This window comes from Podarcis filfolensis (assembly GCF_964270895.1).
Source record: "Podarcis filfolensis genome assembly, chromosome: 2".
NCBI lineage: Eukaryota > Metazoa > Chordata > Lepidosauria > Squamata > Lacertidae > Podarcis > Podarcis filfolensis.
In genome coordinates this window covers 50313260-50338467 of record NC_139605.1, presented here as the reverse complement: position 1 = coordinate 50338467, position 25208 = coordinate 50313260, and the positions used below count along the sequence as shown (strand labels likewise).

At 45.8% G+C, this 25208-nt stretch overlaps 1 long non-coding RNA gene across 1 annotated transcript; it reads left to right on the top strand.

The window, feature by feature from the left end:
* Positions 1-7001: 7001 nt before the first annotated feature.
* On the top strand, positions 7002-24604 carry LOC310757897. The gene is made up of 2 exons (XR_014545551.1): positions 7002-7051; positions 21851-24604. It is a non-coding gene; the product is annotated as an uncharacterized lncRNA (long non-coding RNA).
* Positions 24605-25208: the final 604 nt, after the last annotated feature.

Here is a 25208-nt window from a genome sequence, read left to right as displayed (position 1 = left end):
TTTATTGCCCTCTTGATCTCTGATTTTCCCGATCATTTTTGCCAAGTCAGCATAGTCCATCATCTTTATCTGCCATTCTCCTTTTATAGGTAAATTGTCCTTCCATCTTTGGGCAAGCAGCATCCGTGCAGCTGTTGTAGCATACATAAATAGTCTCTTCTGATCCATAGATATTTCTAGACCTAAAATTCTTAGGAAGAAAACTTCAGGGTTGTTTTTTTTTTATGAAAGTACCGTATTTTTCCATGTATAAGATTAGGTTTCCCCCCTAAAAAATAATGTCAAAAATTTGGGGGCATCTTATACACAGATACATCTTCCCCCATTTTCTTAAATCGGAGCCCCCCAAAATAGGGGGCGTCTTATACACGGGGGCGTCTTATAGACGGAAAAATATGGTAATATAAAACATTTTTTTCAACTCATTATAAATCATTTCCCAATATACCTTTGCTTTTTTACATGTCCACCACATGTGGTAAAATGTGCCTTCTTTCTCTTTACACCTCCAACATGTATCTGTAGCAGTTCTATACATTTTACGGTGGTCAGTCCTTTTACTAGCAGGGACAGCTAGCTGCTTCTGCCTTCTGAAAGGATACTAGCAGGGTTCAGCCACAATGGGGTAGATATGCCTTTGTGGCTAGCACTTGAGCCAACATTCGAATCCGCCCTGGGTTTCTCAGGCCGCTCCCCCAAATAAGGGGGAAAGCACTTTTTGGGTGGGGATGACACTGGCCTGTGCTTCCCACAAAGATCCTGACTAATTTCGAGAAAGAAATTCCAGATGTGGCTGAGGAGCAAGGGGACAGGGAGAGGAGGCGAGGCTAAAGGATCTAGCTAAGCAGTAGAAGGTGATTTGCATGCCAAGACCCCGTGACCCCAGAGCTCCCTAGGGAAAATGAATAACCACACAGGAGAACAGCATTTTGGGTTGGGAGCTTGAATATGGCCACAACTTTATTGGTTACAGTAGAGAATGGTTTGGCGTAGGCATTGGGCAAAGCCATTGCTGTTCCACTTCAGCCCATCTGCTGGAAGTACATCTAAGGGTAAACCACAACCGTGGGGTGATGCCTTATGACTTACATCAAATAGGGGTACCCTCCGCAGGGTCCCCATTGGAGGAATAGTATGGTCCTAGCCCCTGCCTGAGTGTCAAACAGAAACCACTCCTTCTGGATCGGTTTACCAGGATATCCTTTTTCCAAGGAGGGGCAGGCAGAGGCTACAACCTCCCCTCTACCAAAGATCTAGGTTTACCCAATTCCTAACCGCCTTACAAAGTTGTGACGATTGCTATGAGCTAGGCGAAAACCAGATGGCTGGTGCCAATTTGCTAAATGGAAAAATTCCTGCCTGTCCCCAAATACGGCAACCAACTCTATCCATAGCAAGGTCAGAGCACAAGTAAAAACAAACAAATTGGGAGAGAGCGGATGGGAGAGCCCATTAAAAAGGCAGGGAAGTCTGCTGGGCAGGCCACATTTTAACGAAGCCTGGGAGTGGGCCAAAGCATCCCCACTGGTTGATTGGGCCCACTGCCGGGGACACGCCTGAGCAAGAGCTGCTGGCATTGGCCAATAGCTGCCAGCCCGGGAGATCTGGTCTGCTATTTGTTGGACTACTTGTGGGTCCCGGCCTGGCTGCAACACCGCCCACCAATGAGGGTGAGAGGAATTGCTGTCATCCATGAGGTTGGAACAGGCTTCAAGAAGAGCAGTGTGGAACAGCTTCCTGATGTATTCCAAAACGAATGAAGTGAAGACATCTCCGAGGCAGAAGACTAGAGAGAATTCTTTGGTATGGAACACTGTGATAAGGAAAGAGTGAGCCTCCTGGGACATCCAAAAGGCTGAACAAAGTGAGGACTAAGAATTGCCTAGTTGGATGAAGGAGATTTTCTGATAACTGTTATCTCTAACTCAAAGGATGGTCTTATTAAGGAGAGGGCTCAACATCCTTTCAAATACGGAGTTGCTACAGAAATATCAACACATAGTGGCAGAATTGGTCATGAGAAGCCAGTGAGAAAGGCCGAGTTGTTTCCCAGGGTATGTAAATTTAGACTTAATCCAACTACTGATGTAAGGTGCTTGCGGGAAACAGCTTTATTGTTAGCGTCCAGAATTAATTATTGCTACATCCGCATATCTACTTGTATTAAGTATGACAAAGGTTTCAGAGACTAATTAAGTTCCCACACACAAGATCCCTTATGCATATCAATGTTTTCATGGAAATTCCCCTGTATAGCAGTTATTATGCAGAGGGCATTGGGCAGAAACCACTAGAATTTCCCCAGTGGAGTAATACTTAGCTGTACCACTGCTGCTTTCCCCAAGTACTTGAAATGGCACCGTGCTAATTGTTCAAAACAAAGCCAAAACAGACACACAGACTTGGGGCACGTGCAGAGTTCATTTGAACCGAGCTTCTCAGTAACACTACCTGCTGCTTCATCAATTCCTAGCCCATCTTGAGCTTTTGAGACTACCCTCTCTTGGCTTTTCCTCCTATCTCTTTGACCATTCTCTAACAATTTCCTCATATGTTCCACTGGGAACGCTCCCAAGCTTTTCATCTATATGCTGGGCTGGATTCAGCGTAGAGTTGTGCTAGAGGAAACCTGCATGACAGGCTCCGCTAGTGCAATGGGGCTTCCCCTGCTCTGCTCCTCTGCGCCCTCATTGGGGGTCGGGAGAAACTGCCCCTCATGCAGCATGCAAGGAGAGAAGAGGGGAGATCATTTGTTCAGTCAATATGAAATACTTGTACTGATGGAGCAATCTCCTTAGCGCTACTTTGAATTCCACCCACTGTCTCCAGGCAATTTTTCTTGTTCATGGCTTCCACCATCACTTTTCTGCCACTTATTCACTCACAAGTCAGCATCTGACCACATCTACCATGCAAGGCCACACACCCATCTCCCTCCCCGCTGCCTCTTCTGATCCCTCCCCGAGGCTGTCCTGCCAACATTTATGCTGATCATAGCAAGGACATCTGCTCTCTCCACCTAAGCCCCTCTCTCCTGCTCTGTTCTGTTGATTCATTTGGACTAGTGGGACCCAGAGGCCTTGCAGGTCTTCAGCGCCCTGATTTAGCATGCCCAACACTTGCAAACACCTCTGTCTGGAAGCAGCTGAAGTGATACTAAAATAGACACCGCTCTTCTTAGTCACTGCTCCTCTTAGAAACAAATATAGTTGAAGGGGGCGAATGCATTCCTTTCTTTCTCGCAGTGATCTCTCTTCTCTGTCCTTGTCGGTTTTGTTCTTCTCAGAGAAGTACCTGTAGCCATTTCACGCAAGTTGTTCTCCTGCTCTCTTTTAAAAAGAGCGTTGGAATGTGCGTTTCCAATCTCATGTGCACAGTTTCTGTGGGCTGCAGGCAATTCATTGGATCCAGTAGAAGAATACCGAGTTTGGGGGCATTGCTCACCTGTATGTACCAGCACTAGGATCCAGCAAAGCATGAGTACAATGCGGACATTGCCTGGTTGAGGTGCACTGGGGCAAGCCTATGGCAATTTGTTGTAGGCAGACTTTAGGGGTGGTGGGTGGGAAGGAACATGGGGAGGGAAGAGGTACACTGGGACATAGGGTGCTGCTTTATACTGAGACCATTAGCCCATCTAGCTCAGTATTGTCTGTACTGACTGGCAGAGGCTTTCCAGGGTTTCAGACAGGGGACCATTCCAGTCCCGACCTGGAGGTGCCAGGGATTGAACGTGGGACCTTCTACAGGAAAGCAAGATGCTCTGCCACTGATTTTGCTTTGGGTATAGAAAGTCCCCAGCTTGTTCTTTGGCATCTCCTTTTGAAATAGTCATAAGGGAGCAGGGAAGAGGAGCGATCTCTGCTTGGAGAGTTATAGCCAGTTAGAGAAAGGTAAAAAGGTAAAGGGACCCCTGACCGTTAGGTCCAGTCGTGACCGACTCTGGGGTTGCGGTGCTCATCTCGCTTTATTGGCTGAGGGAGCCGGTGTACGGCTTCCGGGTCATGTGGCCAGCATGACTAAGCTGCTTTTGGAGAACCAGAGCAGCGCACGGAAACGCCGTTTGCCTTCCCGCCGGAGTAGTACCTATTTATCTGCTTGCACTTTGAGGTGCTTTCGAACTGCTAGGTTGGCAGGAGCAGGGACCGAGCAACGGGAACTCACCCCGTAGCAGGGATTCGACCTACCGACCTTCTGATCGGCAAGCCCTAGGCTCTGTGATTTAACCCACAGCACCACCTGCGTCCCTTAGAGCAAGGTAGGCAATGCCTATCTAGATAAACCACAGTTTGCTTGGGTATCAAGCAGCTTTTTTATCCCAGAAGCAGGAGACAGGCGATCTGGCTTTGTTTGCTAGGGCAAATAAATAATGACCCGGACCCTTCAATGCTCTTTGCACATGTGATAAGGACATAGTCTTGAAGAACAGCTAGCAGGTTCTGCACGAGCAGCTTTTCTGAGCTTCTGCAAGAGGAGACCGAGAGGCAATTCACACTTTACAGAGGCTGGCATGTTTGTCATATTAACACCATTCCTCCTGTGGGAAATGCATAAAGAATGAAGAGGAGACAAGCACTGCCAACCAGTTGAAATATGCAGTGGAGGGGCAGGAAGAGTTGCAACTCCTTAAGATGTGTCTGCAGCAGATTTCCCTTTGTACGTTAGGTGAGCCTGGTGCCTGTCTGCTTGCAGCATGAGTTGACTTCCTTGTTGCGTACAGATGGAGCTGGACCATGCAGCTCTCTGGAGCTGCGTTAAAACAGTCCCTCTTGTTAGCAGCATGAGTGGAATAAAGCAGACAGTCCAGACAGAAAAAGAAACTGGTAATATTTCTCTGATGACAACAGAACAAGAACTTGAAGAGAAACAAAACAGAGAGCTTTATCTCTCTTAGGTCAGGCTTACAAAGGAGGAGAAACTCATTCAGAGCCACTTTCCCCAATTCTTTCCATTGTCAAATCTCAGTCTCCTTCCTCACTGACAGCTAACTCCCAACTGACTTAAGCCTCCAGCCAATCAGAGAGACTGCTGCCAGCCAGTCCAATAACAGAATTAACCCTTTTGCTTACTGATTGAATGATCTCTGCTGTTGTACTCTGGCCACGTTTGGGGAACCTTGCTACTTGAATGGCGGACTCACCGCTGCCATTCTGCTCTTATGAATGAGTTACACAAACTCCCAGCACACAAAAAACTCCCCTAGACAAATGAGACCTGTAAGAAAATGTTGCAGTGTATGTAGTACTCCTGGTCCGGTTTTCAGGGTACTCCATCCCTTTCTTTCCTGCTCCCCATGAATTTAACTCCCTCCCAAAGGAAACTCAGTGCTCTGTGGCTACTGAGCATGCTCAGTCCTCATTAGGCTGTTTCCAGTTCCTCACCCACCACTTAGATATTTTTTTTAAAAAGTCCCCCCCCCCCGCCCCAGTACTTCTGGAAAACCTGGGTTCCAGGAATCTCATCTATACTTTCCTTTAGTATGTTGGTGTTTCTTTTTCGGTTACATATGGATCAATACTCAGAGAATGAGTTCGCCATCACTATATAGGATTAGGCTCGAGTTTTACATGGCCAGTGGGATTTTAACATGATATTTAATACACAAAACCCTCCCCCCGCCCAGAGTCTGGAATAGACTCCCAGGGACTCCACACAGTATGATTTATCTGAATGTATGGATCAACCAGGCACAGCTCTATAAACAAGTAATAAAACCAGATGCTGAGTGTGATTAGGTGCTTCTGTGGATAGCTAAGCATGAAAAGGTGGAAAATGACTGCCCATGAATTTTCATATGTGTTTTTGGGCGATGGCACGACTACACTCATGGTTTCATGGAAGGTTGGGTCCTTTTCCCATTTCACCTGCTTTTTCAAAGTTACCTATCTGAAAGGTTCTTACGCAAAACTCTCAAAGCCTTCCCCAAGCTGTAACTGATTCCTTCCCTTTGTCTCGACATGCAGTAGAGTCATAGCATCGCAGAGATTTCTATAGCAACCGCACGTGCCCTGCTGCAGGAATGTCAGGTTGTGGCAGACCTGCTGTAAGCACCATCAGGGAAGTGTGATTTCTGTTGCAATGGCTCAGACGCTCGCAGACGGAGCTATCTGCACAGATTCCAGAGGGATGGTGTCTTTCATGGGATGCAAAGGGCAAAGCACTCGCCTACCTTGTATGTGTCTTCTTCTTATCTATGGGTTGGTTTGATTTAGCCTCCTTTGCCACAGAGCAAGAACTCTTGATACATTCCAAGAATTCGACAGCAAAAGTACTTCAATCAGAAGTATTCACACATCCCTAAAGTACCTCTGCAATGACAACCAGTCTGAATGGATTCTTAGGTGCCCGGATGTCATGGGCTGGCTGGATGCAGAAGAGTGGTGCAGCCAGGGAACCCCCAAGGAAACCCCCAGGGGAAGAAGACTCAGAGCCAGGGGAGTGGTGGTGGGATGACGACAAGTGGTTGGGATGACCTCCAGAAGAGGCTGATTGGATGGAAGCAATGGCAGAACAGTTACTTGTACAGAGCTGCAACAGCTAGACTCTTCTGGAGTGCTGAATTGTTTAAGTGTAGATTTCTTATCAGAACGTTTCCACTCCGGACTTGTAGGGCAGCAGCAGGATGCCCTGGCACAGAGTATTGGAATTACGGAGCTAGAGAAATGCCCAGCTAATCCAGGTTCACTGCACATGATTACTGTCTAATGCCCACTTGATCGCCGGAGGAAATTCTAAGCAGATGTGTTAAGCCAAGCTAAAGAATGAGAGGCACAGCAGGAAACTGTGGCTCCTCGACTGCAGTGTGAAGACACTGCTAGAATTATCCCACAGGACGTGCAGTTAGGGAAGATCCCCCGTCCTCTTCTTTTTGCTCTGCAGCCTCTCTGTGTTTTTGTGTTTTCCATACAGCACCTGGGTAACACTCCCTGACTCATGCGGCTTCCTATTTTTTTATTTATGTTAAAAAACACACACACATAAAACCCCCACGCAAAACCCAGAAGCAATCTGAGCGAGAAGACGGGCTTAGTTGTGAGTGCCTGTTTCACAGGTATCAGATGTTTCTCAGGGTTCCATTTCATTTTGGCTTGGATGACAGACTGTGGGATTCCCTCCCCTCCAAATTGCTCCCTGCTGCATTGTGTTTCAGGAATAGCAATACGCAGAGAGCAGGAAAACAAAACTCGAGAGCTGGAGTTCTAGCTTTTGTCTGCTTTGCGGGATATGCAGGAGTGGAACTTGCCCCGAATTTTCTCTGTAATGTTGCAGTAGCTTTCGGGATTGGCTGCTGGTGCAACATCCTGTGTGGAGTGGGTAGAAATTTTGTGCTGTTTCATTCTTGTTGTTATTAATTAATTAATTAATTAAATCTGTTTTAGCTTTTCCTTGTATGAACACACTTAGCAGCATTATGTATTTCTATTGGTTTTTATTATTATTATTAAATTGTATTTCATTATTGTAAATCCTTCTAAGATGCCTCTGGCGGAGAAGCAATATAGCAATAGAAATATAAGAAATCGTGGCCTCGTCCCATTTGTCCTGCTGCTTCCCCCTGAGAAAACCCACTGTTGCCGCTGAATCGAAAACAAATGTCAAATGGGTTTGCTGCAGATTGATGTTCTGATTCCGTGGTAAACAGAGGGTTTTCCCGGGGAAAGCAGTGGGGCAAACGAAAAGCCGCTCAGACTCCACGGGCGACAAGCGGAAGTATGAATGTGTATGGACTAGATGGCCCTTGGCCTGATCCAACAGGCTCTTCTTATGTTCTTTTTCATGGCAGAATGGAAGCTATGAAGAAATGATTCAGCAGTTGATTAGAGAAAATGGCTGCTGGCTGAACTAGCCTGCCCCCTTTTTCAATTGAAGGTTGCAGATGGTGCCATGAGCAGAGTAGGAGAGGATTTTGACCTACGGTAGAAGGTCTCTACCTTTGAAGAAGGCTCTCTTCAAATTTATTTTCTCTTCCTTCTCATGGCCTCTCTGGAACAAAGGATGCTAGCAATGATCAAGTCAGGAAAGTGACATATTTTGTGGTGATTGCTAATTTGCTTCTAGGCATAATTCAGTGTGTTGGTCATTTGCCTTAAAGCCACAAATGGCTTAGGTCCAGGATGCCATAGGGCTTTCCTCACTGTTCCCCATTATCAGGAGAAGAGGCGCCAGGTTGTCCCCAAGACTGAGGGGGTCCGGTGTGTGTCACACGTGTGTGATGTCACATGTACACATCATCGTGTCCTCTGGAGGAGCCGGCTGATGAAGCTGCGCTATGTGTGTGACACTGCATGCGCCAGGCCCCCTCTACATTGAGGGGACCCGACTCCTTTCCAACAAATACTGAGGGGGCCAAAGACCTGTCAGCCCCCTAGAGCTGCCATGCCTGATCAGGAGAGGCTACCTGATGGCAACAAGAGACAGGGTCTTCTCTGTGGCTGCACTGATATTGTCAAACACTTTGCCTTTGTGAAGCACAACCAGATAACCAAGACACTTTTATCCTTGCAGGCTTTTACCTGCCTTTGCAGCTGCTTTTGTGTTTTATCTGTGGTTTGTATTTTGTAACTTTATATGCATGAACCTTTTAACCTGGCTTTTTAATTTTAATAAAATTATTCTCTTTTGATCTGCTCAACCTTTCAGACAAGTTTCAACTGTAAGCATAGAAAGAACCCACACAACCAGTCCTATAGGTACAAGCCACACTGAAATTAACAAAAGTGGCAATAATAATAATAATAATAATAATAATAATAATAATAATAATAATTTTTATATCCTGCCCCTCTGGCTGGGTTAACTAGATGCACCAATGTAAGGAACCCAGGAATCTGCTTCGTACCAAGTCAATGGAGAGATCTTGATCAGTCTACATGATGTTGATGGACTACAACTCCCATCAGCCCCAGCCATCATGGCATGATCAGAGTTGTGGTTTAGCAATGTCTGGAGGGCCAAGGTTCCCCACACCCACTGGTGGAGGAAGAGGAGAGCGGGGGGAGTGCACCGCCCCCAGCAGCATGATCCCAGTGGGGTGCCATTGTGGCTGCCCCCCGCCTGCGCTGAGCGCGACACCCCCAGGACGCACGTCACGCCCCGGGACGCGTGCCAGCCCTGCCCCCACCTGTTCTCCGTCCCCCAGTGCCGGAGCATGAAGCTCTGCCACTGCCCACACCTAGTCTGCACCCGGGTTTCAGATGGGCATCCCTACCTGGAGAGGCCAGGGAATGAACCCGGGACCTTCTGCATAAGCAGGTGCACTGCTGTTCTTTGGCAGCTCTCCTTGATTTCTGGTTTCTTTCCTGATGGCTATTGGAGGGCTTTGGACTTGGGTCAGCTCTGGTCACTTTCCTGGTTCCAAATTCTGTCTTAGACTTCACCCAGCCACTCTGCTCTTTGCCCGCTTTGGCACCAGCAAATCCTTCTGTGCATATTCTTTTTGACCGAGTAAGTTACTAGCTGCAACTGTCTTAATAGTCATAAATAGTTCCTCCTTGCTTTGCTAGCTAGTAATGTGTGGCGTTCTTGGCTTTCCAATGCAAAGAGAGAGAGGGAAGCAGGGAGAGACAGCCCTACTTACTGACCGCTAGGATAAAAAATTGGGTCGTATTCTCTGCTGAGGTCATGGAAAGTTGCACCTTTTAAAACTGGCAGCCAATCCACAGTGAGGAAATTGTTTTGTTTATTTCCGTATTTCCATGGCCGTTCTTTCCGCCCTTTTGAAAATATAGTCATTGAGGGAAGCTGCCCCCCTTGCCTTTCTTGCATCATTTTTGGCTCCTGTTCTGTCTTAGCACTGCTCTCTTGGCCACCCAACCACTAACTTTTCCTTGGTAATACTCCAATAGTTTCCTTTGACTTTGCTACACCGCAGACGGAAGGGCGACTGCAGAGAAGTCTTCTGAAATACTCTTCTCAATGCATTCTGCTTTGCCAGATATTTCGACCTTTCCAGGACTCTGCCAAACTGCCTTTCTCTCTCTCCTTTAAGGATGTCTCTTTCATCACCAGTGGGTTCCCCACAGTGCAGCTAAGGTTCTTGGGATATTTCCAAGTAGGTGGGTCAGCTTCCTCGCTCTCTTGCTCTCATTGGCAGCTGCATCAAGCAGTCAGGCTTGCTGTTGCATCTGTGGCACCTTTTGTGAAAGGGCTGGTACAGTAGCCAATCAGGAGAGCATCCTTGGTGCTGGCAAGCGAATCTGAAGCAGCAAACTACCGCTATTATTTTCATGATCCACAGTCAATGTTACGGGAGGAGCGGAGGAATCAGAAAAGAATCAAATGACTTCAGAAAGCCACCGGGTGAATCAAATTATTTCCCCCTCAAAAAGGAATTCTGGCAGGAAGCCCAATTGAAGCCTTGCTGACTGACTTCGATGAAACAGGACTTGTGAGCATGGCTTTTTTTCAGGAGGAAATCGCTGTAATTCAGGTCCGCAACCTCTCAGATTCGTTCTAGAACCTCTCATTTGGGTGCCATTGGCATTCTAAGAGAAAAAGGGAGGTGTTCATGGTGAATTCTAGCACCTCTTTTTCTAGAACAATAGCAGTGCTTGTAAGCATGGGGGGGGGCATGAATCCATTTATTTACCACCACAAATACTTACTTTTGATCAGATTGTGGCTATTGGAAAATGACTATGTTTCAGTTCTTGTATTGTTTCAGAAAGTGAAAAGCAAGTCAAGACACAAAGCAAGTCAAATCCCCCCCCATCCTTACCCTTGCCCTCATTTTGAAATGGTACAGTCCTGGGAGAGCTATATCACTTTTTAAAAAAAGAACAGTGTTTACATCAGTCCTGCCCTGTCTCCGGCCATACCCGTTGCTAATGATGCCCAAGGCTTTCATCATGCAGAAATAACAAACAGTACTTAGGCTAACTTCTCCTTCTCTTGATTTTTCCCCTCAGTGTGTAGCAGCTGTGACCCAAGGAAGGTGTGGAAGCCATTGTTTCAAAACTTAAAATGCAATTACATGCCCTTGACTGAGCAGCGACGAGGTGGCCTAAAACCAAAAAGGGCTGTGCTTCATTAGCCACCAAAAAGCCAGCAGCTGTTGGTAATTGATCATCTCAGAATAGTTATTGCTTAAGTATTTAATTGATTTCACTGACACTCACTGCAGCTATTATAAAACAACCTTGCTAGGCCGGGAGGGGGACTGGGCTGGAAAGCAATTTGGCTACATCAAAGCAAAAATAAATAAAAAAGGACACAAAGACTGTGTCTAATTTACTCAATTTTTTATATTTGGGGGCTGAAATAAGTAGGTGGTCTCAAATGTGTTTCTTTCCTCCCTCTGCACCAAACACTTTCCACATTATAAAGGTAAAGGGACCCCTGACCATTAGGTCCAGTTGTGGACGACTCTGGGTTTGCGGTGCTCATCTCACTTTATTGGCCGAGGGAGCCAGCGTACAGCTTCTGGGTCATGTGACCAGCATGACTAAGCCGCTTCTGGCGAACCAGAGAAGCACACGTAAATGCCGTTTACCTTACCTATTTATCTACTTGCACTTTGTGCTTTCGAACTGCTAGGTTGGCAGGAGCAGGGACCGAGCAATGGGAGCTCACCCCATCGCGGGGATTCGAACCGCCGACCTTCTGATCGGCAAGCCCTAGGCTCTGTGGTCACCTTCCACATTATGGCCCCAATTAAATAATTGGACATTAGCTTTACATATCCCCACACAAATCCTGTTTCATTCTAAGCCATAAACTGCTGCTGTTCTCCTAGGATCCTGCTGAATACCTGGAAAATGATCTTTTGGTGCTTAAGGCAATTAATTAAAGTCTTGCAATTAATTAATTGATCAAGGGACATGTTTTTTGGGTAAAAATGCAAGAGGTTGTATTTCTAGGTATAAATGCGACACATGCAACAATGTCTCTTCAGCATGTTAGAAAATCTTGCATTTTAGGAAAATGTTGCTTGTGGTGTAGTTCCATAGCTCAGATATTTTCTCTGGAGGGATTGTGACTGTCTCCCCATTGTGGGCAAAATATACTGACCCTGAGGCTCTGAGCAGGGAAGGCATTTATGATGTTCCCCTTCCCACTCTCACATGCCTCTCATAGGAAATTCACCCACCCCCTGCCATTTCTTCCCCCATTCAACTTAAATTCATACAATTGTAGAGTTGGAAAGGCAGCTGAGGGTCATCTATAGTCCAATCCTTTACATTGCAGGAATCTCAACATGTGGTTCCCCATCCAGTTTGCAACCACACTAGACCTCCTTAGCTTTGCAACTGTGCTAGCAGTTTTATTGCTGTACCACTAGGTGTGTGACTTTATTCATCAAGCTAAATGACTGACAACTGATTTTCTTTCTCTTTGGCATCAGCTATGCAAGGTGCCAGTCAATTTTTCAGGTGTCTTGTCTGCCCCTTGGGCTGTCTGGTTGCAGTGATCGTAAAGAAATGAGAGGCATTTTGATTATTTTGGATGCTGACTGACACCCAACCTTGTCTCACTTTCTAAAGGAATGCAGAGAAGCAGCCTGGAGTAAATAGCCCCTTAAACATCACTCAAGTTTTGTGCAGTAATTGCACATGCTCAGAAGTCCTCTAGTGGGGATGAGTACAACTCAGCATGCACAATTTATAGATGACTGCTCCTAGGGATAGGCGAATCTATCAAATTTGGATTCTCTGAGTTTCTCATTTTCCCAGCCTCAGTTCAGTTCCCCACATTTCCACATTAGTTTATGATTTTTTTTAAAAAAGTCCTCATGAAAATTCATCCATTATTAGCGTGAATTTCTCCCTATAGACACATATTTGCAAAGCAATTCTCCCCAATATAATGCATTTTGCCTTGCTGTTTCCATTAATATATGCACATTTTGCACACTTTATCCTATTATATGCATATATTATACACAAACCTGGCTAGAACTGCAGTTCAAAATGCAGAGAAATGTGAATTTCAAAGGGTGATTGCATTTCGGTCCATGCTTTGTTGCAGGAAGTGAGAATTAATAGAAATTAAAGCTCTGTTTGCAGCATGAGTAAAGACAGATGCATGGAAAGATTATTTCAGCTGGAATGTGATATGTAAGGCACTAGAGCCTAAGACCAGATTGATGCTTGACACCCTTATTCTCTTGTTTATGCCCTGAAAATGGCTGTTTCTTTCCAAAAGTTTCCCTAGGTCAGAACCAACTTGCAGATTACAGACTCTCTGTTTGGTATGTCATGACATCCTTGTGTACTTGGGGGCAAGGAAATTGTTCTCTTGTGGCAGATAACTCCTGAAAATTAATATTCCACTTGGCATTTTATAGGGCTGAGATTTAACACAAAGAGCAGGTTCCTTGGCTGAACTCTGGTTAATCCTGACACAAATTAATCTCTACTCTGAGCACAATATGTCTTCCAGTCCGTTCTTCTTTTCCCCTCTGCACCATTGTCAAGGCCTGCTGGCAGTGGGGGAAGCTGATGCAAACCTTTTACCATTACTTCCTTTTTTTAGATGGATGGCTTTGTTGTGTCAGTGCATCCTTTAGAGCCACTAAGAAAAGAAAAAGTCCATATTAGGGTAATACCTTTATTAGGCCAATCAAAATGTCATAAAACAGTGTGCAAGCTTCTGAGCTCCCCAGAAACTTGTGTCAGGATAGATGTCAAAACCAAAACCAAGATGGAGGTTGAGAGGAAGTGAGAGGCCACATTCACACCATATTCAAAGCACTATAAACAGTCATGGCAAGTGACATAGCTTGGGGAGGCACAGGCGTGGTTGTCCTGGGAGTAAAATTGTTAGGGGTGCAAAATTTCAACACCTGGTGCTGCCTCAATACAGCTGTGCACTTCCATTGTTGGACTCTGTTAGAAGCGGCTTCTCCATGCAAACCAGGAAGTGACCTCCAGACAACAAAATGACTCTTCTTTTATTATCTCTGCAGCTCCAAGAATACTTTGGGGGAAGCCACAACTGTTTAAAGTTGTTTCATAGCACTTTAAATGTATGGGGTGAATGTGGCCAGAAGGCTATTTGTATTAGTCAAGCCATCCATGTCTGCATTTGGTAAGTTTTAAGATGGTTTGGGCAGAAGAAACGCATAATATCTGAGTCCCTGTCTCTGCACATACAACAACCAGCTGTTCCACAGTTCTGCCACCATCCTTAGGCATTCCTTTGGTAGGTGGGGAACCGTAACAAGCGAGAATCTGGATAGTCCTTATATGAGTTAATTATAGGCATTGCACTGCATGAAAAAGTCAGTCAAAGCCAAATTGGGTAGCTTTACCTAGTAGTTGGAGGTAATGGTCCCTCAGAAGATAATAACCCATCTTTAGGTTGTAGGATCTTGCTGTTGTAGAGTTAAATCCAGTACTTTCCAAGTCATACAAAGAAGAAAGGTAGCTGTATTGGTCCATTAAAAACATCCTGACATCCGTATGAGGGCAATACCTTTATTAGCCCAAACGAAACATCATTAAATAGTGTGCAGACCTTTGAGTTTCAAGGAAGTCTTCATTGGGCCCCATGCTAAGAAACCCAAGGTGGATGGGGGAAAGACAAAAGTATGGACTTCAGAATTTTTAAATGGGGACAATTCACCAACTCTTAAATGGGGGGGGAGGCATCTTTTGCTCAGCTCAGCATGCTGCCTTTTTCTCAGTGGTTGCAACTTCCTGAAACAATCCCCAGTACATGTGGTGCTGACATCATTGCTGTGTGCCTAGACAACTGTGTGCATTTGGCCGGACGGCTTCCCTTCCTTGCTCCCTTTGGTACTGCAATCAACGTTGCCTATTCATGTTTCACGAGGATGTGCTCTCTTGTCTGACTGTTAACACTTTGCTACAGAGACAGGCGGTGCTGTCATTTTGCCTATCGTGGGCCATGAAAGCGCAGCCTCGAAATAGTTTTGCTTTGGCATGGATGCACAAATTTAGATCATGCTTATGGGTTAGAGCTGTTCTGAGTGGGAGGGTTGCAATGTCCCCTTTATTCCCATTCCATGGTGGGTGTCTACTCTTTTCCCCAACAACCTCCAAGCTTCTTGAATCAGCTGCGATGGAAGGAGATGAAGACTTGAATGCACTTTTTAGGTTCATCTAAACAACCCATTCCAAAAGTTATGATTGCAACTGCTCAATTGCTTCCTGCTTTGGGGACAAATCGGGTTGCTGTTGGGAACAAGTCAGAGACAGCAATGCTTTTGAACACCAATTGCCAGAAACCACAGGAGAGGAGAGCGCTCTTATGCTTGGATCTTGCTTACAGGTATCCCACAAGGCAGTTGGAGGCAGTAATGCTTCTGAATACCAGTGGCTGGGAATTGCAGGTGAGGAGACAGCCGTTGCGCCCATGTCTGGCTTTCAGGTTTCTACAGGTTGGCGACTGTGAGAACAGGGTGCTGGACTAGATGGGCCATTTGCCTAATGCTGCAGGCTCCTCTTACAGTCTTGGCCCAGTATACCTGAAGGAGCGTCTCCACCCCCATTGTTCAGCCCGGACACTGAGGTCCAGCTCCGAGGGCAGTTCCCTCCTTGCGAGAAGTGAGGTTACAGGGAACCAGACAGAGGGCCTTCTGGGTAGTGGCGCCTGCCCTGTGGAATGCCCTCCAATCAGATGTCAAGGAAATAAACAACTACCTGACTTTTAGAAGACATCTGAAGGCAGCCCTATTTAGGGAAGTTCTTAATGTTTGATGCTTTATTGTGTTTTTAATGTTCTGTTGGAAACCGCCCAGAGTGGCTGGGGAGGCCCGGCCAGATGGTGGGGTATAAGTAATTAATAATAATAATAATAATAATAATAATAATAATAATAATTAGCAAGGGGCATGAATTTAGTAGGTGTGTGGCTGTGGCTATCATGAGGGGGCCCTGCATTTCTGAATTTGCCCACTACACTACTCACTGCAAAGCAGGGGTGAGGAATCTTTTTTACCTTGATGGCCACAATCCTTCATGGGTAAGTTTTGGTGTGTGCAAGTGTGTGGGTGGGGACGGTGGTAAAAGTGAGCAGAGCAACCACCCACATTCCAGCCACACAAAAGGCCAGAGGTTTTTACACTGCTGTCACCACACACCACAAGAAAGAGATGTTATTGCAGGTCAAGGCCACATTCCAATGAGGCAAAAGCGCTTGAAGGTGTGGAAGAGGGGCCAGAGGCCTGGTATTTGGCCTCTGGGCTTGGCATTCTCCCCACCTTATGAATGCTGGGTGAGATGGACAGAGAGTCTGACCTGACATTAAGCAGCTTCCTCTGTTCCTGAGATCACACAGAAGCTCGGCAGGCTTTTAAGAAAGGAGGCAACCTACCTGAGGGGCACCAAAGCCAGCGGTGTGGGCCCCTGTCTGCTTCCCCCGCCCTTTCCACCCTTTTCAATCCATCACAGCTTAGCCTTTGTGTCAGATTTAACAGCATGACCTAATAGTTACCGCTGGGAAAGCCTCCTGTCATTGTGGAGGATACAAGATGACTCACAAGACAGAAGGGCTGATAGTTTCAAGGAGCTGAAAGTTAATGCCACCATATAAAGCATTATTGTCTTATCACAGAAATCCTTCTGTCCTGGGGAGCACAGCTGCAATGAAAATAAATGCGCCCTTTCTCCCCCGTTTATTTATTTTATAATCGTGGGCCTCAAGAAAGCTCTGTCACGTGTGGCACTTGCTCTCTGATGGCATTCACTGAGTCCCACAAGCGGAATTCTAACTTCCATTTTTGCTTCACATCTCCCCCAGCGCGGAGCTATGTGTAAGAGGAGGCATTCAGGGAGCAAAGTTAGGATTGTCTCTCCCCCATCCCCCAAGCAGTCCTCGCTCACTGACGTTAATGCTTCTGATGCTGATATAATGAGGATAATGACTGAAACGAAATGGTTTAAAGGGTTATGAGCAGGGCTTTCTTTCCAGATTTGCATAGGGTTTACTCCTTAGCCTTGTCTTCTCCTGAAGATGTCCTGCAAGGCAGCGGTACTGATTTTTTCCTTGGGGCTTACTCTAGGGTTACCAGACGTCCCCGTTTCCCCAGGACAGCCCCCAGATTTGCAAATAAGTCCTCAAACAAATTCCATCCCCGGAATGTCCCCGGATTTCTTCTAACGTCCCCGGGAAATGCAGCAGCGGCAGTCTCAGCAGCCCAGAGCAGTTGGTTCTAGCTGGCTTCAGGAGCTGCTCTGAGGTCCCCATATGATGGTGGTGGAGGGGCTCTAAGATGCAGCTTCCAGGCTGCCTCCACCTTCCCTGACCCCGGCAACTAAGCTGTGAAGGGAGGCTTCATGCTGCCTATTGGCGCAGCCTCCCAACTTCTCCTTCGTGCAAGCAGGAGGGGGCAGGGATCTCTCAGTTAGGCAATGGGAAGCATCCCATCCCAGCTGAGGGATCCCTGCCCCCTCCTGCTTGCATGCAAGTAGGAATGGGATCGGGGCTGCTCCGATGGCCTCGCTGCCACCGCTCTCGGTCCTCCTTCTCCGCCTTCCATGCCTGACCCACCACACACCATGTCCCCACCTCCACGGAAGAACCAACAACTCAGGGGCTGCCCAGGCTCATGGAGAAAGGAGATAGAAGCCTCGGAGGAAGGGGAAACATGGCAGTTGAGGTCAAGGCTGCGGCCGCCTCTCTGCCACCGCCATCGCTGCAGCATCAACGTCCCGAACGTGCAGTATTTATTTATTTAATTAAAGTGTCCTCGGATTCATTAAAAAAACCTTACTCCCGAAGCCTTTCTCATGGGTGATTTAGGGACTTCCCCTGCATGTGAAGACAGGCTCCGGTGGACTGAGCTGATGAGACCAATCGCAGACCCTCCAAGCATCTCCCTCTTTTTCAGGGACAGGCCTGAATTTACAGACACCATCCCAGTTTCTGATTTGATCCTGGAATATCCTTCTTTTCCTTAAGATGTTCCTATTTTCATCGGATAAATGTTGGAGGGTACTGAGTTTTCCGACCCTCAAGCCATCTGAAGGCACAGTGGTACCTCGGATTACAGACGCTTCAGGTTACAGACGCTTCAGGTTACAGACTCCGCTAACCCAGAAATAGTACCTCGGGTTAAGAACTTCGCTTCAGGCTGAGAACAGAAATCGTGTGGCGGCAGCAGGAGGCCCCATTAGCTAAAGTGGTGTTTCAGGTTAAGAACAGTTTCAGGTTAAGAACGGACCTCCAGAACGAATTAAGTTCTTAACCCGAGGTACCACTGTATAGGGAAGTTGTTTTTATGTCTGATGTATACAAATAACCCTGTTTGATTGCACCCTACATCTCCCGTTGTGAAACCATCAGATCTACTAGCATTCTGGTCAAAGAGGTGTTAGAAATACAACTGAAGAAAAATGAAGACTCTTGTGTTGCTAGACTACAACACCCATAACGCCTGAGCACTGGTCTCTGAGGCTGGGGCTGATGGGACTTGGAGTCTAGCAACAGTTGGAGGCTCACGGGTTCCCTGTCCCTTATGTGCACACTGAAGCAAAAACAAGACAGAGTTTTCTCCCCTCAAGTGCTCAGCATTCCTTTACCCCTTGGAAAGGATCCCACCCCCTAGTTTGCTCTGATTTCCCTCTCTTACTGAGAGCTGTCAGGGAAGAAGTCTCTGTGACTCATGGATACAAAGGGGTGGAGATCAAAAAAGAGAGACTTTGGCACCAGCCAGAGATAATTCATGGCCGTACAGGTTCACTGTGCTCTGAGATGCTAACTGAGCTTCAAGAGCAGCTGCTCTTGAAAAGCTATAAATATGTCCCTGTAATAATAGGATGAGAGGAGGAATTTCCCCACTTCTTACCTATCTTTTATCTGCACCTGGATCCGCTTGTGTGGTGCTCAAAGACTCCTTCTTTTGCTAGAGAAATCAAATGCACCACCTGCTTTTAATCTTGTGGAATTTTTAAACTTATTGTCCACAAAACACAAACACACACTCGCAAGTGGAAACACGCCTCTCTCCTCAGCCTGCCATCTTGACAAGGCATTTAAACCCCTGATTGGACTGCTAAGAAGGGGCAACTCAACTCATTATCAGACATGGGAATTACCCTTTTTAGACATTAAAACCCAATGCATGCAGAGGGTCTGGGATGAAGGTTTTCAAAACAAGAATAGTTCTGGGGAGAGCTAAAAATGACCGAGTTTTTGCAGCGAGCAAGCTCGGTTTTCTGTAGATGGCATATGAGTCATCCTTTCTACTGTCCTTGATTTACACTAATGAAAGGCAGACGACACGTACTTGGCTCATGAAAGAGTCTTTCTTAAATCAGATGTGAGGGACAGTATGGCCTTGAACGCTGTGCCAATGCAGGGGAAGAACAAGCAAGCACAAGGAGCACCAGCCACTCGATGCCAGGCTGCATGGAGCAACCTGCCCACCAAGTTTGCGAATGTGCAACAAAAGGCAGAATATACCCGTACATAAACCCTGGCTGAGAGCTAATGTGTCCAAGGTACCAGGCAGTGAACTGGAAAGTGCCCAGCTCGAGTCATAAATCAGTCGTTTATTTTTATCGATTTATTAAACTTGCTAGTTGCTTGTTACCCAAAGGGGTTATTTGTTTATTTCTTACATTTTTATGCCACCTTTCCCTCCAAGAAGCTCAACATGACACAGTAGTTGTTTTCAGGACCAGTTTCACTAGCTCCACATGCTGAAAAAGGCAGTCACTTTTTGCCCTCTTCGGATAACTTTGCTAGCGTTATTATGAAGTGTAATGATCAGTTGTTGTTTTAATGAGTGTCCCATACCCTCCAACATTTATCCGATGAAAATAGAGACGTCCTATTCCAACAAGAAGGGACGCGGGTGGCACTGTGGGTTAAACCACAGAGCCTAGGGCTTGCCAATCAGAAGGTTGGCGGTTCGAATCCCTGCGACGGGGTGAGCTCCCATTGCTCAGTCCCAGCTCCTGCCAACCTAGCAGTTCAAAAGCATGTCAAAGTGCAAGTAGATAAATAGGTACTGCTCCGGCGGGAAGGTAAACAGCGTTTCTGTGCACTGCTCTGGTTCACCAGAAGCGGCTTAGTCATGCTGGCCACATGACCCGGAAGCTGTACACTGGCTCCCTCGGCCAATAAAGTGAGATGCCACAACCCCAGAGTCAGCCACGACTGGTCCTAATGGTCAGGGGTTCCTTTACCTTTACCTATTCCAACAAGAACAACAGTTTTATTATTTATACCCCGCCCATCTGAATGGGTTGCCCAGCCACTCTGGGTGGCTTCCAATAGAAATAAAAACCTAATAAAACCTTAACCATGAAGATGTCTTCTCAAGGTTGCATAGTTACTTATCTCATTGGTTTGGGGTGTGTGTGTGGGGGTGTCTTATAACTCCATACTCTTCAGCATTTCTCCGATGAAAATAGGGATGCCCTAAGGAAAAGCAGGATATTCTGGTTTCAAATCAGAACCCAGGACAGCTTCTGTAAATCTGGGACTGTCCCTGGAAAATAAGGACACTTGTAGGGTCTGGTGTCCCCAAGACCCGGGGAGTTTCAGGCCTTGTTGAATATTTTTCTCCCCAGAAGTTTCTTCCCCTTTCCAGTAAATTCTGAAATGGTGCTCCTCCCTGTGTTCTCTGTACATTGGGAGTAAGGCATACAGAGTGCTTCAGACTAGTGAGATGACTTCACAGTGATCACAAGAGGAAGGAAATCCACTTCACTCCCGTCTCAAGCATAAAGCAGAGTCCACGACATTAGTGCCCTATGTGCAATTAATTGAGCATGATGTGAGTGCTCTCGGGTGAGTCACCCACACTGGTTGAGCAAGAATAAATGTGCAGCGGTTAGTGTATTTGGGGAAGTAAGGTAATGAAACGCGTTGCTCAAAACCGTTTATTGTAAAACAACCTGGAGTGGTGGGGGAAGTGAGATCTTTTGCAAGGAGAGAGGCATTTGACAGAAGTGTAAATGCATGGAACTGAGTCAGCGAGAGACTAGTTGGCCAACTTATTGGCAAACAAAACGACTTCTTTCTTGTGGTTATAAAGTCCTTTGCACTTTAGCAACTTCTATACACGTCTAATTTAGAGCAAATGTAAAGCACTTCTGAAAAACAAATTGCAGTGATTTGTGTAGGACAAAATAATGATTTGTGTGCGCCTCAAATGTGCCCATTTCTGCTTATTAACTTGCAACCATCTTGACAGTAAATCCTACAGTGGCTCAAAAAATGTGGCTTCCAGACAGTGCTATCCTTGGTTCTTGAATATATATTTAAAAAGGCATCTGCTGTTGCTTTACATTTCCTTTTACCTTGAGTTTTCCTCCTCAGCATGTCAAGGAAGGTTATTGTGCATTATTTTTGTAAATAATCTAAATAGATTTCTCTTCATAAATGAGTGTTGTTTGATTTATTGCCCATGTTATTCAATCTTCACTTGGTGGATGTGTCCTAGTAATCACTGCCAGAGCCAGGCTGCTGGGTGATAGGCCTGGTTTTGTTGTGCACAAGTTGATTCAGGTCATAGCGACCGGCAAGGGGAGGCACGGTGTCCTTGTTGTTCAGCTGGATTCTTAACACGGAGGTTGCTGCTGGTATCTCAGAGAGAGAGGAATGAGGCTGGCAGGGAGATAGGTGCAGGGCAGGCATAGCAGCGAAGCCATTCTGCCACTGCTGGCACTGGGCCCACATCAACCGCACAACAACCTTGCCGCTCTTGGTTACTGGCAGAGACCTCCACGTTGGCAAGCCAGGTGAGCAAAGCCACCCCTTCCTCCCTGCCAGCTGCTGCTGGATTTAAGTGGCCATGAACGAAAGAAAGCCTAATCCCCATTTAACGTTTGGATTAGTAATTAGTTAGAAGAATTATATTTCTCACAATGGACTTGAAATGATGTTTTCAGGACAAAACCTTTACTTTGTTTTCCTCCTTTCTTGTTCCAACCAGGTACCTATGAAGTCTTGTGGAATCCTGGGAACAAATTGCAGTACATGTGAAAAAGCAAGGGCAACTTGACCTTTTGCTGCCTGAAGCAGGATGGGTCGCCGCCACCTACAGAATCTTCCCAGACTGGCAGCTGAATCTTATTTTTTTAAAACAACAACAACAACAACCTTTATTAACATTATTAACAAACCAAGAGTACAGTAGCAGGGTATTACAGCATACCATATAAAAAGCAAATGAACAATAAATAATAAGAGAAAGAAATGATGACACACCGATAGAAAACAAGGCACCCATATTTCACGAGCTGGTGTGGATGCTGAGCTTCTAAATCCAAAGCACAGGAAATATAATCCCACCGAATGTCATAAAAGTGTCCTGGATCCTCAAAACCCCTAGAAAACACACAATTTATGTGGATTCCCCCCCCCCCCCCGCATCACCCGCAATAGCCAAATTCCATAGATTTTTAGACCACACAGCCAAATGCAGATTTTTCAAAGTTTTCCATCGCTGAGCTATTGAAATCATTGCTGCAGTTTACATCCATGTCCAAAGCATAGCTGTCAACTTTTCCCTTTTCTTGAGAGGAATCCTATTTGGAATAAGAGAATTTCCCTTTAAAAAAAGGGAAACGTTGACAGTTGTGGTCAAAAGTTCTTTAGAGCGACCTTCCATGTTGTCCACCCTCATATTCAGTAATGACAGTTGTGTGGAAGCCTAAACAGGTGATTTAATTGTTTTAGATATTTCTTGATATATCTGGGACTAGATTGATGAAACCTGAGGGCATTCCCACCAAAGACAGGAAGAATGCCCCTTGGAGCTCACAAACCCACCAGCAATCTTGTGTTGATCGCCAGGCAGTACGACGCCATCTATGCAGAACTTTGAAGGAATATTCCCTTACATATGCCGAAACAGATTTATAAGGTTTAGCCAGCCATAGCGATTTCCATTCAGATTCCTCTATCTGAACATTTAAATCTTTCTCCCAATAATATTTAAGGCTCGTCAAGGGATCAGTGGTAAGTTCTTACGCACATCCTAGTCTGGTTTAGAGGCTGGAGGGGAGGGGGCGGACCCAGAAAAGATTGGCTACAGCCCTATGAGATTTTCCAGTAAGATTATGTGTCTGTAAACAATATGGAACACAACTTATGGATTTCTCTTCTGTCCTCTCGTAAACTGAAATAAGATTTTTTTTCACGGTGTCAAGTCTAGAGAGGAGGAAGGCAGAAGATAAATTGGGATCTACTGATAGACAATTCACACTGGATCAGCAAGTGTTTCTGGTTGTCTAACAATAGCAATAAATAAAAGGTTCCCCACTCTCTGCTAAAACAAGGGAATCTTATGGGAAAACCAGGAGTGGTTCCCCTCCCCCCACCTGGGCTGAACATATGTCATTAATTCTTTCTCAGCTTATGTCCACCCTTCCTGAGCCACTATTTTGGCTCTCATTGGCTAGTGAATAAAGTCAATCCCGCTAGCCTTAAGACAGCCCCACCCTAGCATAGACTATGTAAGCCTAGCATAGACTGCTTGAAGAATCTGTGTGGTTTTGAAGTGAGAAAGTGGGTCAGCAAAGCAGTTGGCGAAAGTGTGAGCCTTGTGCTAATTAATACCGGTTATCATCCCATTCAGCAAAAGTTGATCATCAGTCAAACAACATAAGGCACTTCAAGAAGGGATGAGTCACTCTCATTGTGGAGTCGAATGTTATGAAATCCAGGGTGACTGATGCATTAGATCGAGCTAAGCTCTTCAAACGGCCTGGAAACATAAAAAGGGGGCCTAAGCCCAGCTGTGGTGGAAGCAGAAGCAGCAACTGAATGGCTTCGATAGAGTTGTGTGCCTGCTTTGCTCCATTATTGACTTTGGCCTCTAGCTGTTAAAACAACTCGGCATTCATACCTCAGTAAAGGACTAGGCTGGTTTGTGAATGGAACACGCTGGAGACATGGCAGCAGGAGAAGAATGGGAGTGGCACTGAAGTAAAACAAAGCAGAAGGGCTAAGTCATGAGCATGTGGTCTCCTCCTACACCTGAAACACATTTTCTTCAGCTGACATAGTGGACAAGCAGGTTTCAGGAATGAGCAGACTTTCAAGACAACGTCCCCCCTTTTCTTCTACCATGTGATTCAGCGTGCTATGTGCGCTACGGCGTTAGTTTAACCAACTACAGATGTCTGGTCAAATTCTGCCTAGAAATATAAACAGGCAGACAATAGGAAACCTAAAGCCAGCTGAAAAATATGACAGGCAGTTGCTGTTGGGACCGAACTAATCTCTAGCAGAAAGACCACTCAATAGGGCCCCTTGAGCCAAGGAATGGAAGGGGTGCATTGTGGGAAATGGCCTGTGGCCAGATCACATGAACCCTATTCACTTCTATGTGATTAATAAATGAACAATTACTCCTATGCAGACAGTCCTTGTGTAGATTATTCCTGCCCTTTTCATGGGAGAATAGATTGCATGAAAGGAGTTGTCATGCGCCGGGGGCTTGGCTGAAGGTTGTGCTCATGCTAATACTACTTCTGCAGTTTATGGATTACAGTTTCACAAACTAATAAAACAGCAGAGGCTGTAAGGATCTGAATGTCATCAAGTCATCCTTTTGTACTGTGGTAGGGTCCTCTGCACTAAGGAGCCAAGTGCTGGCCCTACTGTTAGGCAGAGTGGAGTAGGCTGGAAGATTCTGGATATTGTTAAAGCACAGAAAATTCCCAGCTAACTTTATTGTTTACCCCCCCCCCAAAAAAAAACCCATTAGGATTTTCTGCCAAAATGTCTTGGCCCAGCCTTGCAAATATCCCAAAGTCCATGTAGCTTTAGTTGAGATTCAGACTCGCTGCAACTGAGACCAGATGTCTCTCTCTGGACTTCCCACTGCTTCCAGAGAGGGTACGGAAATATGAAGAAGTGGAAGAGGGTGATTTTGCTTTGTTGTGATTAGAACTGACAATGCGCCAAGATATAAAAGTGGATCAATTGTTTTAAGTGCACTAAATGGCATAGGAGGTTGTAAGCAACCCTGTAATATTCCTGGAAGATCCGTTACTTGGGTTGCTAAGGAAACAAGAAAGTAGACACATGATGAATATTTTTACTTCTCCCGCCCACACTAGAAGTCACCTCCATCTGACACACCTTTTCTTCTCTCTTTGGTGGGCTGAGACCTCCTCTGTTTGGACTGAAAAAGGCAGCGACTTCTAGTGACACAGCTGCAATCAAACTTTTCTTTAGATCCATGTGATGGTTGGAATTACTTTGCCCTTCAACACACAATACAACAACATCACAACATTTAATGGTTCAGACACACCTCTCCCAGTCTCCTTATTTCTTCT